This window comes from Diceros bicornis, chromosome 29 (assembly GCF_020826845.1).
Source record: "Diceros bicornis minor isolate mBicDic1 chromosome 29, mDicBic1.mat.cur, whole genome shotgun sequence".
Lineage (NCBI taxonomy): Eukaryota > Metazoa > Chordata > Mammalia > Perissodactyla > Rhinocerotidae > Diceros > Diceros bicornis.
The window spans coordinates 40,216,972-40,232,153 of record NC_080768.1 but is presented as its reverse complement, the minus strand read 5'-3'; the positions used below and the strand labels follow the sequence as shown (position 1 = coordinate 40,232,153).

General features: G+C 44.6%; 1 protein-coding gene across 3 annotated transcripts in view; it reads right to left on the bottom strand.

Moving 5' to 3' along the window:
* Window positions 1-12,503, bottom strand: part of CSGALNACT1 (chondroitin sulfate N-acetylgalactosaminyltransferase 1) — a 348,338-nt gene extending 335,835 nt beyond the window's left edge. Inside the window, exon 1 of one of the 3 annotated variants that reach the window (XM_058525340.1) lies at window positions 12,392-12,503. The gene's annotated coding sequence lies outside the window, so the exon portion shown is untranslated. Of the gene's footprint in view, window positions 1-3,213; window positions 4,392-11,670; window positions 11,691-12,391 lie in introns of those variants that run through there. The other 2 variants (XM_058525345.1, XM_058525341.1) reach the window with 2 other exon arrangements.
* Between the last annotated feature and the right edge of the window lie 2,679 nt (window positions 12,504-15,182).

Sequence of the window (15,182 nt, the reverse complement as noted above, 5' to 3'; positions counted from 1 at the left end):
AATAATAAAATAAATAAATAAATAATAAATGAGAGAGTACCATGAACACCTCAAAAAAAGACAACATTCATTACAGTGGTCATCTCAAAATGATGCTAAATAACTTATCAAAGATACTAGAGTGATTCATAACCTTATTTTTGGCCCTGTACTAATAAAATGCTTGCCATGAAATCAACGATGCACATAAATTTTTGAATTAGATTGTACAGAAGAAATAAGTTGAAAAAGTAAGTATGGAGTTTCAGGTGATAGTGGTTCAATATCTAAAATTATTCTTTTTATCAGCAGCACATATAAAATGTAACTACTTACTGATTGGTTTTCTCTTCTTTCCAACATCATTGTAACATGTATTTTTATCCTTTAAAACTATTCTAAGATGCTTTAATTTAGTAAAATTAATTTCATCAGCTATATCTGTTCAAAAGCCTGATTCATAAAAAATGCAAACTATAGATAATAAATTTCTCCATTCATTTTTAAAAGGTTTCATAATCTTTGTAGCATGACCTTCTTAATGGCCCAATAGTGCTGAACCCTTCATCAAACTTTCATGCACTGTATTTGGTACGTTGGACTCTGATAGGAGGCGGGGGAAAAAGACAAATGATCCAGGAAACTGAGGTATGTCATAGGTAATGACCAGGCTATTATTCTGAACGATAATGCCAGGCTTGCACTGAACACTTTGCCTAATTAGACTTCACACAAGGGGAAAAAATGCTTTAATATTTAACAAGTATAATGTTGTAATCAATGTACACAAATCAGATCTGATAAGGAATATTGCTTATTAAAGAGAGAGACAGATGGCTATGGGAAAGGTACAATCATTAAATGTGAAATCTCACAGGCTCCGACTGTGAACACCAGCCACGTACTTTCAAATTACCACTCCAACCCCAGACGTTCAATGCATTATTTAGTCCCATCCTCTTGCTCAGGAGACCGTAGATACATGCACTCCATAGATCTAATAAAATAACTCGGTTCAAATGGATCATCTTTGGTGTTTCTCAAAGCTGTCTTTTGTTAACCACTTTTGCTGCCGTCAAAATGCTAGTGAGTCAAGATGGCCAACATCTCTCTTATAATCATTTCAGCTAGATAATTAGTCCTCCTTTTTATTACCTTCAAGAACACTTAACGTGTTGGAAGCCTTCCTGACTCTATTAAATCCACCCAGCCTGCCACAAGATTATGAATACATAATTTGTTTATAGGTAGCTTTTAGGAAAACACAAAGTAAGAAAACAGTACGCATGAATATAGTTAAAACCAGGCGTGCTTATGAACTGCAAATGATAGCGAACGAGATTTCTAAGGGTGGGTTATCTGTTTCGTTTCTCCAAGGTCAGCTTTATACTCAAATACAGGGCTCCTAGAAGGCAATTTGCCCATTCGTGAACACAGTTTCTTACCAACCCCGGTGACTATTAAATTTCTGCATTCATTCATCCCACACGTATTTATAGAGAACCTGTTGTGTCTACACACTGTGCTACATTTCTTGGAATATATCAAAAAACTGGGTAAACTATGCTCCCCATTCTCCAGGAGTCTACAGTCTTGTCCAAGTACGACATAAAAGCCACTACAATGCCTGCCGCCATATAATGCTTGATTACGCTTGGTACCCATGGAGGCGCTACAGCAGTGTTGGGAGTAGGAGCTTTAATGGCAAACAGACCTATGTTCAAATGCGGGTTCTGCCTGTCATAATCACCTGACCCAGCCACGGTATGTCATCTACATGAATCTCAGTTCTTCAAACACGTTTGTATGGGTTTAAAAAAAAATTCCACAAATAAAGTGCTTCAAATAGTGTTTAGCACATAAATTTCTTCCTAATCTTCTGCTATTTCTGCACTCCCTAGAGAAAAAAATGGGCCTCATTTTAATTGAAAAACCAATTATTCAACTTCTGACTTAGCTGCAATGATACCCGTATCCACATCTTATCTCTCTTTGGGCACAAACAATCCCTTTTTTGACTTATGTCCCTAAACAAACTCCTCCAGAACTATTCTGAGCAAGTGTTTCCAGAAAGATCATGGATTTGAAATGCAGAGAACAAAGGATTTCAAATTTTAATCCACTAGCTGGATGTGTAACAGATGAAGCTGAGACCATTTACAGTCAATTTGATTCATGAAGCTTACTGCCATTATGTCCACTCCTGATGCTGTCAAATCAACAAGAAATAGAAACCAATGCCCTTGGCCTTGAAGTAGGCACTGAGAGCTTACCAGCCCCAGGGAAGATGTTCCACGTGTCATTAAGCCATAGCTTGATAATACATTCCCTTCTTTGTATGTCACTTTACTGTGAGCTCCTTGAGATGAGAAACCCGTCTTTTCATCTATGTATCTCCAGCACCGATCACAGTGCCAAGCACATGGTAGGAGCTCCACAACCAGATTCTAAACAACTTGGGAGCAGGCAGTTGTGTAGGCAGCATCGCTGTAGGGGCACGTAAAATTACCTGCCAGTCGGCCATGGTATCTAAGGACGTTTCATGGCCTATCAAGAGCAGCATGACGGAAACAAGGGACCTGGGTTCCATTCCTAACAATGTCTTTCCACTAAGTAGCCGGGTCATCTTAAATAAGTCACTTCACCTCTCTGGGCCTTTTTCTGTTCATCTTCAAAATAAGGAGATAGTCCAAATGATCTCAAACATACTATTATTTCTTCTGCAAAATACTAATGTTAGACTAAATTATCTCAGAGAAAGCATTGTTTTTGTTGATGTATTCTTGCTAACCAATGGTCCTCCTATTACTTCTAACTCCAGCAAGTCATTGACAAGACTATTAAATGCAGTCTACGAATCCTCCAGGACTTAAGTGTCCCTTTCAAAGCATGATTTTGCCATTTCAAAGATTTCTAGTTTGTATACGTAAATGAACAGAGTCAGCTTTATTCAAAGCCTCTCTGACCCTCATTCCTAAGCCATTAAGAGCAACAGTAATACCTGTCCATTTCACACAGGCATGACATTTGCCCCCAAAATAATCAGTCCTTTATGGAGACCAGGGAAAGAAGTCTACAGAAGCCGGTGCCTCCCATGCGCCTTCACCCCGGGCTGGACCATCTCCACGAGGGGAACAAGCACCTCCTCACACTTGCAGGCAACCAGATGGTTCTATAAAGGACTCTCACACACCTCCCACCTGTCCCACCCTGGTGAAAAGTACAAACACTCACTGTACATCCTGTGGCCACCAATAAAATTTGCCACCTTGAGAGGATGGGAAAGAAATCACAGTCCTGGTAGTCAATGAGCAAATCATTCCTACTGGTGGTTCCTGAGGCCACCGTCTTGAGTAGGAAAGAAACCAAAAGGCTTATAGTTCCCACATCTCCTCCTACCTCATTTCCATGAGAACATGAACATGAAGTCACCCACTCTGCATAAGAGTCTAAGGAGGTGTTCTCATCGCCTCTGTTATCCACACTAATAATGGCCCAGGTACTAGTCCAGACTCATTCTCAGAGGAAGACAAAAAGGTAATTCCAGTGAAGCTAGATAAATTTTCCTGTATACCCAAGGATACTCATGGAAAAGTGAATAATATACTCTCTACAAAGGAAAATGATTTTTGAGACAACCTGAGACCTGAGATGCTGAATCACCTTACTTGATCCAACAGCGTGACTGTTTTATACTCGGATTTTGGCTCCAGCCACCATTTGGACTGATGAATCCCTTCACAATCCACAAATTTCACTGCTTCACATTTGAACGGCCCTCAAGTCTCAATGATTAAATCCCTACTTTAGGGATTAAGGATTTGCTCATGGCCACGGAGTGAGTTGGCTCTGGAATCCCTTCTCCACCAGCTCCTAGTCTCCTTCTATAGCAACTTATCTACACCTCCATCTGGAGGAGAGAGAGAGAAAAAAACTCCTCAAACTCAGCTCTTTCCTATTATTCAGGCCCAGAAATCTACAGGCAATGAGTTTACTGGAAAAGCAAAAGGAACCTCTCCACCAAAGAACACGCTTTAGATAGAAGCCAGAACTTGCAGGTCATAGTACATCCAAAGAAATATCCCCCAAAACACAGGTCTCCTCCCTTGGTCCCCATTCTGTACTTAAAGTACAAATGTACTTAAATAAATCTTAGTTCTATGCAAATAACATATGTAAAGGTACTCTGGCTATTTTGAGTTACTTATGTCTACAGAGGCCCAAGAAGATGTACTTATTTCCTATCCATGTGTATAGAGAGTCGATAGGAAATAAGAAAAAGAAATCCTTTGGACAGCTAATTAAACTAGCCATAGGACATTAGGAATCCATCTTTTAACAGCAAGTCCCAGTCACTGTCTCGCTCCTCTCAGTCTAAGAGGATACGGAGGGCAGTTTTCTGGGGTTACTTTCCATACTCAAGCACCTAATCATAGTGACATGTACACTGTGGGTGCTCAAGACATATCTGATTATAATGATCGAGAATTTATAGAAGAGTAGAATGTGAAGATTCAAGATCCAGGGCAAATACAGACTGCTCCCCTGGTCTCCCAAAGGCTCCTTGACCCTTGTTTCTCTCCCACGCTTCCTTCCTGTGTGGCCCTGTAATGATAACAGCCAGTATGTACTATTTACCACGTGCTAAGCAGTCCATGTACATTATCTAAACCAATCAGCAAACCACCCAGTAAGATAGGCACTATTATCCTCCCTTGACAGATGAGGAAACCGGATCTAAAGAACTAAGTAGCATCCAGATCGCAGTTAAGGACAAGCAGAGCTGTGAAGCGGGTGACCCGACTCCACCGCCCAAGCCCCTTCTGCGCGGTGCTCTTCCTCACTCAGCCCATCGTCTCCCGTATTTCCTCACTTATGAGAGTGCTCAGCACACACTCATTCCACTAATCTTCCCAAGAACCACGTGAACTAACTTGGATTTCATTTCAAGAACTACTTCTTTTCCCACAAAGCTATCCTTCTGTTGTTTTTTTTAAAGTTTGCTTATTCATTTCATTTTAACACACTCCATTAATTCTATAAAATGGGCTTTTGAAAATGACAGTAACTTGCTTTAAACAAACTGTTCTTCCTCAATTCAATATTGTTTTTAATTTTTTGGCTTTTTTTTAAAAAAAACAAAACCCTGAATCAAGCTTCTCTTGCACCTGGGCAGGTGCTGCTCGCTTCTTCATGGGAGGGCCGGTTTGCACCTACGTGCCGATGCATAATCAATAATGAGTCAAGGCCTCCTGCTTCTTGGCTGAGGTAGACGTTCCTGAAATGTAATGATCTTGTAAAACCTGCATTCCCTCCCTGCCACACATAGCACCTACCCTGGACATGGAACAGGGCGGCTCATTATCATAAAACCACTAGGACCATCTCTCTAACAACACTAAGCCCACGCTACAGAAATGCCAGCAGGACCCTATGCGGGGCCCACGGACCTGGCTCCCTGCCTCACCGTGAAACACATCCGGGTGTATTTAACCAAACCTCCAACTGAGGAAAAGAAAAAAAAGGCTTATCTTACTGTGCTACCAGCTACCCTTGAAGATCTAGAATGGAAACTGACAACAAGTAATAATTTTGACTTAGCTCCTTGCTGAGAGAGCATGCACTGCCTTTGGAAACTCTGCAGTAAGAGACCAGGGAGCCAGCAGCATATAACAGGCCACGCACCAACTCGGGAATGCAGAAGGGCTGCAGGCTCTCTCAGGCTCTCCAGCAGGTCCACCCAGCCGAGAGCCGTGCACTAGAGCCACGCGACCCAAGCTCGTGCCCCTCCAGAACAAGTTGCTCATGTTCTTGCCTTGCTCTCCACCTAGATCCCAAACCCCTCCCACTCAGTCCACCTCAAACTTCATTTCTGGCTTGTTCCAATTTCCATGAGACCTCAGTTCTTGTTTACTCCTCAAAATAGCCTCACCTTCACCCCCTTGGACCCAAACCTTTTTCTACACCATAGGCACCTATCCTGGCCTCCAAGCTGCCACTGCCTCCTGGAATTCATCCTCTTCTGGCCAGCCTGGCTCACAACCTAGGCTGATAGGAACCCTACAGTGGCACCAGCTCACACATCACCCAACACCTCTGCCAGGTCTGTCCCAGCCCCCAAGAGGGAAAACCAGAAAGTAACCTTTTAAATGAATTCCTCACAGTATATCTTGGATTTGAGATATCTTTATCTCTACCACTCCCACCCCTAAGTGTAGAGGGGGAGGGGGAGGGGGAGGGACCAAGTGAGAGGAGACAAGTAAGAAGAAAAGGAAGGGCCCCTACTGGTTAGTACCTCCTGCCTCTAGTAGTTTGGTGCTTTCCCTATACATCTCACTTAATTCTTGCAACAGCCTATAAGGTATTATTATCCCCATTATATGGACAAGGAAACTAAGCCTCAGAGATGTTCAAAGATGGGACCAGGACCCCCAGTCACTAAGTGGTAGAGCTGGGACTCAAACTCCAGAATTGCTCCAAAGGCTCAAATGCTTTCCCCTGTGCTACAGTCTTCCACATCTTTGTAATCTCTGTAGCGTCTAGCAAAGTGTCTTAATATGAGGTGAATAATAATTATTGGTTGCATGAATGGTTGACTCCAGCCTTCACATCTTAATATTCTGCACCCCACACCCTTGATGTTATTCATATATTCTGCTTATAACAGGCCTGCAAAGTGCCTTGATGAGAAGTTAAATCTTGTACAGAAATAAGTTGTACTACTTGTATTGTATTTTGAGCTACTAAAAAAAGCTACATATAAAAAACCTATAAATAAAAAGTGCTGAAGCAGACCCACTGATAAAAATTCATTAGTCATCTTGCTCCATCACGTCCAGAAATGGATACAAATACAATAATCTAAGGACAATCAATGTTTTCATGTTTTGTTAACCCTTAGAACTCTAAGATATTTAGAGTCTACAGGGCTGCCAACTCAACCAGTATTTATGCTGGAAAAGACAGGACAGAGCTTATGAGCTCAAATTCTGGAGCCAGGCAGACATGGACTCAAGGCCCGGGGCCACCACCTATGAGCTGACCCGGGGCATGTAACTCACCTCTCCAAACCTTGGTTTTCTCATCTGTAAAATGCAGATAATAGTGCATGCTTCCTAACGTGGCTGTGCTGATTAAATGAATAACTCACGGCCCACACTTAGCAGAGCAGCTGCTACATGGTGAAGTGCTGCCTAAGTGTTGGCCGTTTTATCACAGCAAGAGAAGGACTGTAATGGAAGTGCAGCAAGAAACCTGAAATGAATCGCTTGTCTTTGCAAACACCATAGTAAACACTAAGCTCACCTGAATCTTCTCTTCCAGATTATTGTGACTGCTAGAATGATTTACCCTGAAAGCAATGCCATCACTAATAATAATAACATCCAGTGGTGATACATCTCTCATCCAGTATGTGCCAGGCACTGTTCTAACCACTTTTACAGACAAAAGCATCACACACAGTTGTGCAGACTGTGCCACAGAGGAGTGGCCAGCGGGAGGTGAGTGGGGCTTTAGTCCAGTTCATTCTCTGCTTCCCACACCACGTACCCTGGTACAAGGCAATCCACCACAAAGGGGCACCTCGTGGGCCAGCAGCAGCCCTGTTTACATACGTTAACTGATAGATTAACTTTAGCAAGTTTCTAAGGAATGGGTGACGAAGTCACTTTTGAGAGTACCCAGGACCTAAACTGAGGACTACCATTTTAGTAATTTTATTAACAGAGTAGATGAGTAGACCCCAAAATCACCAGCGAACAACACCTACTTAAGCTGCACAGCACATGCCCATGTGCCTTAGGAAGGCGAAAATAAGGCGAGCCCTGGCGCTCCGTGTAAATAGACAACTGCCATCCACCTCCTCCTTGTTTCCTGCTTCCCTCTTCCTCCATCAACCCAAATGTCCCTGTGTGTGAAAATAAAACAAAGTATCAGACATGACCCCAGGATAACCAAATGTTATGTTTTGCATGGTCTAAGAACAACAACAAAAACTGTGCAGCAAAGCAATGTCTCACTAAGTGATAGGTTCAAAACATTCCATTGCAAATTCTAGCGAACAGTTGCCATTCCTGCCGTCCAGGAGGCTCCTCCCAAGTGCAGGTTCCTAAAAGCGACTCCCAGGTGTGAAGACTCACCCATTTCCTCCCACCTCCAGCATCCATAATCTCGGCCAGCTCAGGGGCTCTTGCCCGAACTAAAACGCCTCCTTCTGCATCAAGCTCTAGACGCTCCTTCTGGCGTAGGCTCAGCTTCATTCTGGGCAGAAGGAGGAGAGGCAGGGAGACCACGGCCTTCACTAGCTGGGTGTTTGGGCGAAAGCAACAATCTTCCAGTTCTAGAGAAGCGTTTGTTTGTGCAAACAGGATCCGTGTAACTTTGCTATGCTCAGAATCCTAAAAATAACCCCAAAACTTAGCTTAATCAGAGAGAAGTGATGATAAAAATTATCTACGACCTTCACACAAAAGTTCCCTAAAGAGTACTGGTCTAAACCTTGATAGAAAAACAGGTAAAATCAGATGGCCTTGTTTTAAAATCCCACCATATGAAAATCAGAATTGGATGTCTAGTAATTTTCCAAACTCAGAGATGTTCCTGTAACTAAGAGAAGAAAACACCTTGGTAAGACTGAGGGCCTGCAGTGCACGGAACTCTTCTCTGCTAATTTTACTTTGCAGATTAATGGTGTTTAGTTTGTCACTGTAATTAAATTTCTCTGAAAATCTGAAAATATAATATTCTCTTATTCACTTGCAAACAATATGGCAATATTTTCAGTAATAATGTTGGCTTACATACATTGTATTTTTTCTATCCAATAGCAAATTATATCTGACAAATAAAAACACCAACACGCCTTTGAGTTGTTCAATAGTCTCAAGTCTGACTAACTTCATTCAAATTAGAATTTAGAAATAAGTTTTTTCAAAAATTCACAGAAGAAAAATGCCTTTCAATGATGCATCTTGAAATGTAATCAAACATATTTTTTAAAGGCAAAATTTAATGTGGCCCTTTTTAAAAAGAAAAGACACCAACAGCTTCCACTGGCCGGATAAAGTTCCTTGAGAAACGACCAGTATTGTTGTTAGTGCTACAAGGATCTATTTTAGGAAATAAAGCAACTTTAAATACATGATATGATAAAAATAAGCTCCACCAAAGACACACCTAAAAACACAAACTTGAAAATACTAGACCAAAATAATATATTTGATTTTTTAGAAAGTTTTAAAAAATCATATATTTAAATATAACGATGTGCAAAGTAAAAAACCCAATTCTTAAATCTCCTTTAAGCCTTTAACTCTAAAGTTATTCTAAAATGGTACCAAATCCATCATTTAAGACCACTTTCATTGCTTTTTAGGCCTTGGGTAATGCTTTTCACACAAGCTTGTCCTTTTCTAATAAAGTATTCCACGTCCAGAACCCAGGAAGTTAAATTCCTCTGCTACCTTAAGGACAGAATAATGTGATAACTGACAGCCTGGGTGATACACTATGCAGAGGCGGCCCCTAGTGGTGAAGCCGCTGCCCCAGGGGCTTTACACGTTTTATAAGACTGTTCATCACCAGGGCAAAATCAATAGGTAATAAAGTCTACCTGAGCTACCTTCTTTAATAACGTCTATTAGCCCTAATATATAGTAGAGCTATCATTTAGAATCCCAAGGTCCTTTCACCAGGAATATTAAAGAAAAAAAAGGGACCTGAAGAATAACTTCATTACATTCTGTATTTCAAATCAGCAATATATTGAGCCCTCCCACCCTGCCAGGCAGTGGGCTGCTAAACAGGAGAGACGAGCAACTCACAGAGCTTCCTGTTCTTTCTTTCCAACATAACAACACGACAGTAAGGACAGCGCTAGAGCAGTATGAAGACTGGGAAGTACAATTCACCATCATATGACCTGATGATGGATTCTCACCAACAGGAAAAATCTGAAGGACTGTCCGCCCCCACCCCAGAAGTGTCAGCTCCTCGTTTCCAAACACCCACATAGTGCAGCATCTGAGGTTCTTCAATAACCGGTTGTTGAATGAATGAGTGAATGGAAAGTAAGATTGCACAGAGGAAGGAATTTTAAATTAAAAAAAAAATGTTGAAACATGCCAGAGTTGGGGATTCCTAAAAGTAAAGGAAGACAAAAGACAAGAGACAACATTTATGAAGCACTCATTGTGCTCCAGGCACTGGGGTTAAGTTCCTAAATGTTATTTCATTCTGCCTAACATCTCCAGAAGGTGAGGAATATTACTGGCATTTTACAAAGTGCAAACCAAGGCTGGGAAAGGATAGGTGACTTGCCCAAGGTCATACAGATAATAGATGGGAGAGGCTGCTGGGAGCCCAGGTATCCCGGATGGCAAAGCAAATGCTCCCTTCACTATAGTGCAAACTTGTGAATCCAAATTCTGAGATTTTACTTTGAACCCCATTAATACAGTTTGCAAACAGACGTAAGAGATTTGGAACACAAAGATGAACAGAATTAAAGCATTTCAGTATTGTATAATTTATAGTACATATAGTACGGGGTACGGCAGTTTAACATAGAGGAATTATTAAATATTGACTGGGTTCCTACAGGAGGTATGGCCCATCTCTTGCTTTCCAGAAACTGACACTCCCCGGGGAACACAACACAGGATCCCATCCCCTATTATGCACTATTACACGTGTTCAAGTCACTTTCTACGACTAAGGCTTTATGTGTTTGCTTTATGCTTCTATTTCCAAGTTTGAAAGACTTCTTCCAATTAGCAACATGACAGCACCATACAGGACTCATTAATGCTCACTGTTGCAAGTAACACCACGACAATCATGACTTTCTTGTATAAACAATGTTAACAAAATCCAAGAAATCCAGTAGAAGTAAATTTAAATTTCTAGTAAAAAGATGTGAAAGAACAGTTCATTATCCTTATTATCTAGACCTCTGTAATGATATTTAAGTAAAAACTACTCCTGGCTTTGAAATCAAAATAAACGTGGAGTTTGCCAAATAACCACTCTATCATTCGTCAGTATCTCCCAAGGCTCCTGTCGCAGCATGTGCAGTGCTGCTAAAATCCTCTCCTCTCCCACCACTCTCTCTTTGCTCATCGATGAAAACGTAACTTCAACATCACTGACCGGAGTGCAGGTGCAGGAAGCGTCGCGGAAGCGACAACTTTGCCTCCTCTTTGTACAGCCTTCCTCCTCCTCCCCGCCCTTCAACCCCCACCCCAGACCGTGCCCTCCAACAGCTTCTCCCCACTGACCGCAAGAAGCACTTCCTCGGGGCGTCCTCCGATCGCGGTGACCCTCGGACACATTCCCCACCGCCCAGGTCCAAGGCAGGAGAGCGCTGCCCGCCGCGCCAGCCGCGGCACCCTCTCCATCACAGCAAAAATAATACCCCGACACCAGCCAAGTCGTCACGCGGGCGCGTGTAAAGGCTACTTTTTAGGCGCTGTTCGGGAAAGTAATTAAACAGCTAAAGGCCACGAGAAAGGGTGCTGAAGCCAAAGTGACCCGGCGCGCCAGCGGCCCCCGACCCTCCCTGGAAGCCTCCTCCGCGTCCTCGCGCGCCCACCTGAAGGCGCCGCGCCCTCCGCGGGGCCCAGCCGCCCCCCGCCCCGCGGCGCCCGCAGCCCCCCGCGACAGGACGCAGAGGCCGGGCGGGGCACCTACCTCCCGGGCTGCACGCGCCTCCCCCAGGTCGCGGGCTGGGGAGCGCGAGGAGGCGGCGCGGGGCTGCGCGATCTGCCAGCCGCACCGACGCCCCCGCGCGGCGCACCGGCCCCGGCCGACCCCGGAGGGGACCCGACTCACCCCGAGGCGCCCCGGGCTGCCCGGCCGCCTCCGGCTGCTCCCGCCGCCGCCGAACTTTGCCTCCTGCGCGGCCGCGGCGGGCTCGGCTCCACCTCCCGCTCCGGCGGCGCGGGGCCTCCAGGGACCCGGGGGGCGGGGAGCGGCGGCGGGCGGGCTGAACCGCGGCCAACCCCCGGCGCCCGCGGCCGGGTGGGAGCCGGCGGGGCCGCGAGCCCGTGCTGCGGAGCTGCGCCCACCCGCTCCCCCGCCGCCCCTCCGCAGTGCGTCCCGCGGCCCGGTCGGAGAGGGGCGCCCTGGCGCAGCCTGGCCGCTCCCTGACGGGGACACGCCCGAGAGCAGGGGTCTCCGCAGGTGGGCGAGTTTGTGCATGACTGGCCGCTGAGATCCGGAGCAGTTGAGGGAAGGGGCTAGGACACTGCGTGGCCGGTGCCCCCGGAGAGGGGGTCAAGTGTCTGTTATTCCACAAGTATGTGGTCCTTCCTCTTTCAGGACAGAGTTCCCCAGGCCCGCTCCCTCCCACCCTCTCTGCTTCCTTTACCCGCACGGGGCTGCCCTCTCCTCCTTGGGCCGACTGACTTACCAAAACTTTTGTCAATTGCTCTTCGGAGAATTAATTCTGTAGTCGGCGTCTTCGCTGCCCTGGTCAGTTATACCGCCTTCATGGAGAGCTGTTACTCACAGCGAAGGTCAGAGACCCCCCACTGTGGGAAGTGATGTCTGCAAGAACTACTGGCGGCCACTGGGAGGCCTAGGAGAGGAAGGGGGAAGGACGGACAGCAGGCAAATGGGGTATTGAGTGGTAATAAAAGCCCCCCGCCCACACGCACACACCCCCGGGGCCACAGGTCGCCTTTTATTTGTAAGTGCTCCAGCTCTTCTCTGAGGCAGAGGGAGTTTGGGGGTGTTGTGAGCCCCAGTTCTCAGTGGGGGAGGAATCAGTGTTAGACTGGAAGAGGCCGTCTCTCCACCTACGGATGCAGAGGCTCATCGGCTGAGCCACAGCAGAAGCAGAGCTGACAAGCAGTTCTGTGACGCCCGGTGCGGTGCTCCTTCTGCCTGGCCATCTGAACGCTCAAAGACCCCACATAAAGTCTCCCCGAGACTTTACGTGGCCACACGATAGTAGTCCTGGAGGCCACAGGCAGTCCTGAAGCAGCCGATACGCACCTGCTTACGTGCGGGAAGCACTCCTGAAGCAAGCCTTGCTTCCTACTACGACTCCCCAGCCCACCCGGGCCCATCCTCCTTCCACCCAGGCTGCCCAGGGGCCTCACGTGGCTCTGTCCTCACCCCACAACCCTGAGTGAGTTACTTACCCTTGTGACATGAGGTGCCCACGGCAACTCACTTGGGATTTGGGAAAGAGGGAAGAAGCAGGTCTTGAGCAAATGAATGAAAAATACAATGTCTGTTCTGTTACTGCCCCAATATGTTGGATGGCGATGGAGGTCATAAATAAGTAGTTAACCCAGCATCCACACAGATGTAGGTAGAAGTCATTGGTCAAGCCTGCTCCATACATTAAATCATACCGCAGTCCCCTTTGTGCAAATGAAGGGGCCACATGGAGGTGGCATTAGTGATGGTTTGTGTAAACGTTAAAGCCTGCATAATCAAGCACTCTTCAGGTAACCGGGTAGGCTCTTCAGAGCCTTCCAGCTGTCAGCAAAAGGTTCACACCTCCGTACATTGATAGGTGGGTTGTTAAAGCATTGATTTTCTTTCCTCCCCTGAGGTATATCCCGTCTCTCTGTTCAGTGATGTCTCCAGCAAGTCTATATAGTAGGGTTTAAGCATGGAATCTGGTTTGGAAGGTGGGCCAAGGACTTGAGTAGGAGCTGCCATGCTCGCACACCAGTGGACTCAGATACTAGGTTCATGTGGACTGGCTTGGGGAATGTGGAGGAGGAACCCTCAATGTTGCAATTGTCTCAATTCCTGTCATCTAGAAGAAAAGGGCGATCACTTCAGCACTGATTACATGTCCCTTAGGGGCTCATAACACACTTATAAAAGTACCTGAAGTTATCATTTTCCAAACTTTTTCAGTTAGGATACTAAGATATCAGCATAGCAATGTACATATCAATATGTATCTCATCAGTGTACATCAATATATATCAAGAGTCATAAAGCCAATGCTAGCTAAGGATTTGGTGCCTCTAGGTACATTTGGACAATAATTAGTACATGAAAATATAAGGGAGTTGAAAAAGTTATGAAACTAAGTACTATCATAATGTGAGAAAAGATACATTTCTCTTGATGTACTACCCAGAAAGAAAGTGGATAGGATTTCAATTATTATTTAGTAGCTGGTATTTGGATTACCCTTTTGCGGACCGCTGTTGTGAAGCAGTGTCCCTCACGCTTAGTTTCCCTCTTTAGCAGAAACAGCAGTGGATGACGGGAACTGACCAACCAGCCTCCCTCTGTGGCTCCCGTTCCACAATGATGCCTCGTGGAATCGCGACTGTGAAACCAGCACAGGATGGGTTCCTTTCGACTTCAGAGACCAAACGACCAGAATGACTAGGTTGAATGCCAAATCCAGATGTTAAAAACCAGTTTTTAAGACTTACTACAAAAAAAAATTAAAGTTTTCTACATGGATTTTAGCTTTTAGCTACAGTATTCTTATGCAGTTAAACACTTTTCATAAACATAATTATTTAAGAATCAGAATATGTTATTTGAATTTCCAAGCACATTATAAAGGTACCTTAATATAATGCTGGTAATGTGGTAACAATGAGGAATATATAGAAAGTTCTGGAAATAAGCAAAGTCACGATGCCAGAGTGATTTTATCCCCTTGCGTGAAAAAGTTAGTCTATATAAAAATATATTCTAAAACAATACATAGATGTTGGCCTGGTGGTGCAACAGTTCTGTCAAGCCATGCTGTGGCAGCGTCCCATATAAAGTAGAGGAAGATGGGCACAGATGTTAGCCCAGGGCCAATCTTCCTCAGCAAAAAAAAAAGAGGAGGATTGGCAACAGATGTTAGCTCAGGGCTCATCTTCCTCACAAAAAATAAATAAATAAAACAATATATAAAGTGTCAAACTTTTACATTTATAAAATGCGAAATGTGTACATTATAATATGTAATTTGTTTAATAACTTGCTTACGTGTATACTGCATAGGTATTAAATTTCAATATTAATGTTTCTGAAATATTTCACACAGTTCAGGGTCAGACTTCTCGATCTCAGGAGCCTTGAGAACCTTGACTCAGAGCCATCCAGGAGCCAAAAGAGCTCATTCATTAAAATTCAACTACTTACTTTCTAAGAGACAACCTCAGGTGGTCAGTGGACTGGAGTTGACTCTTACCTTAAATAGCGCTAATGAGCAGGGTTATCTG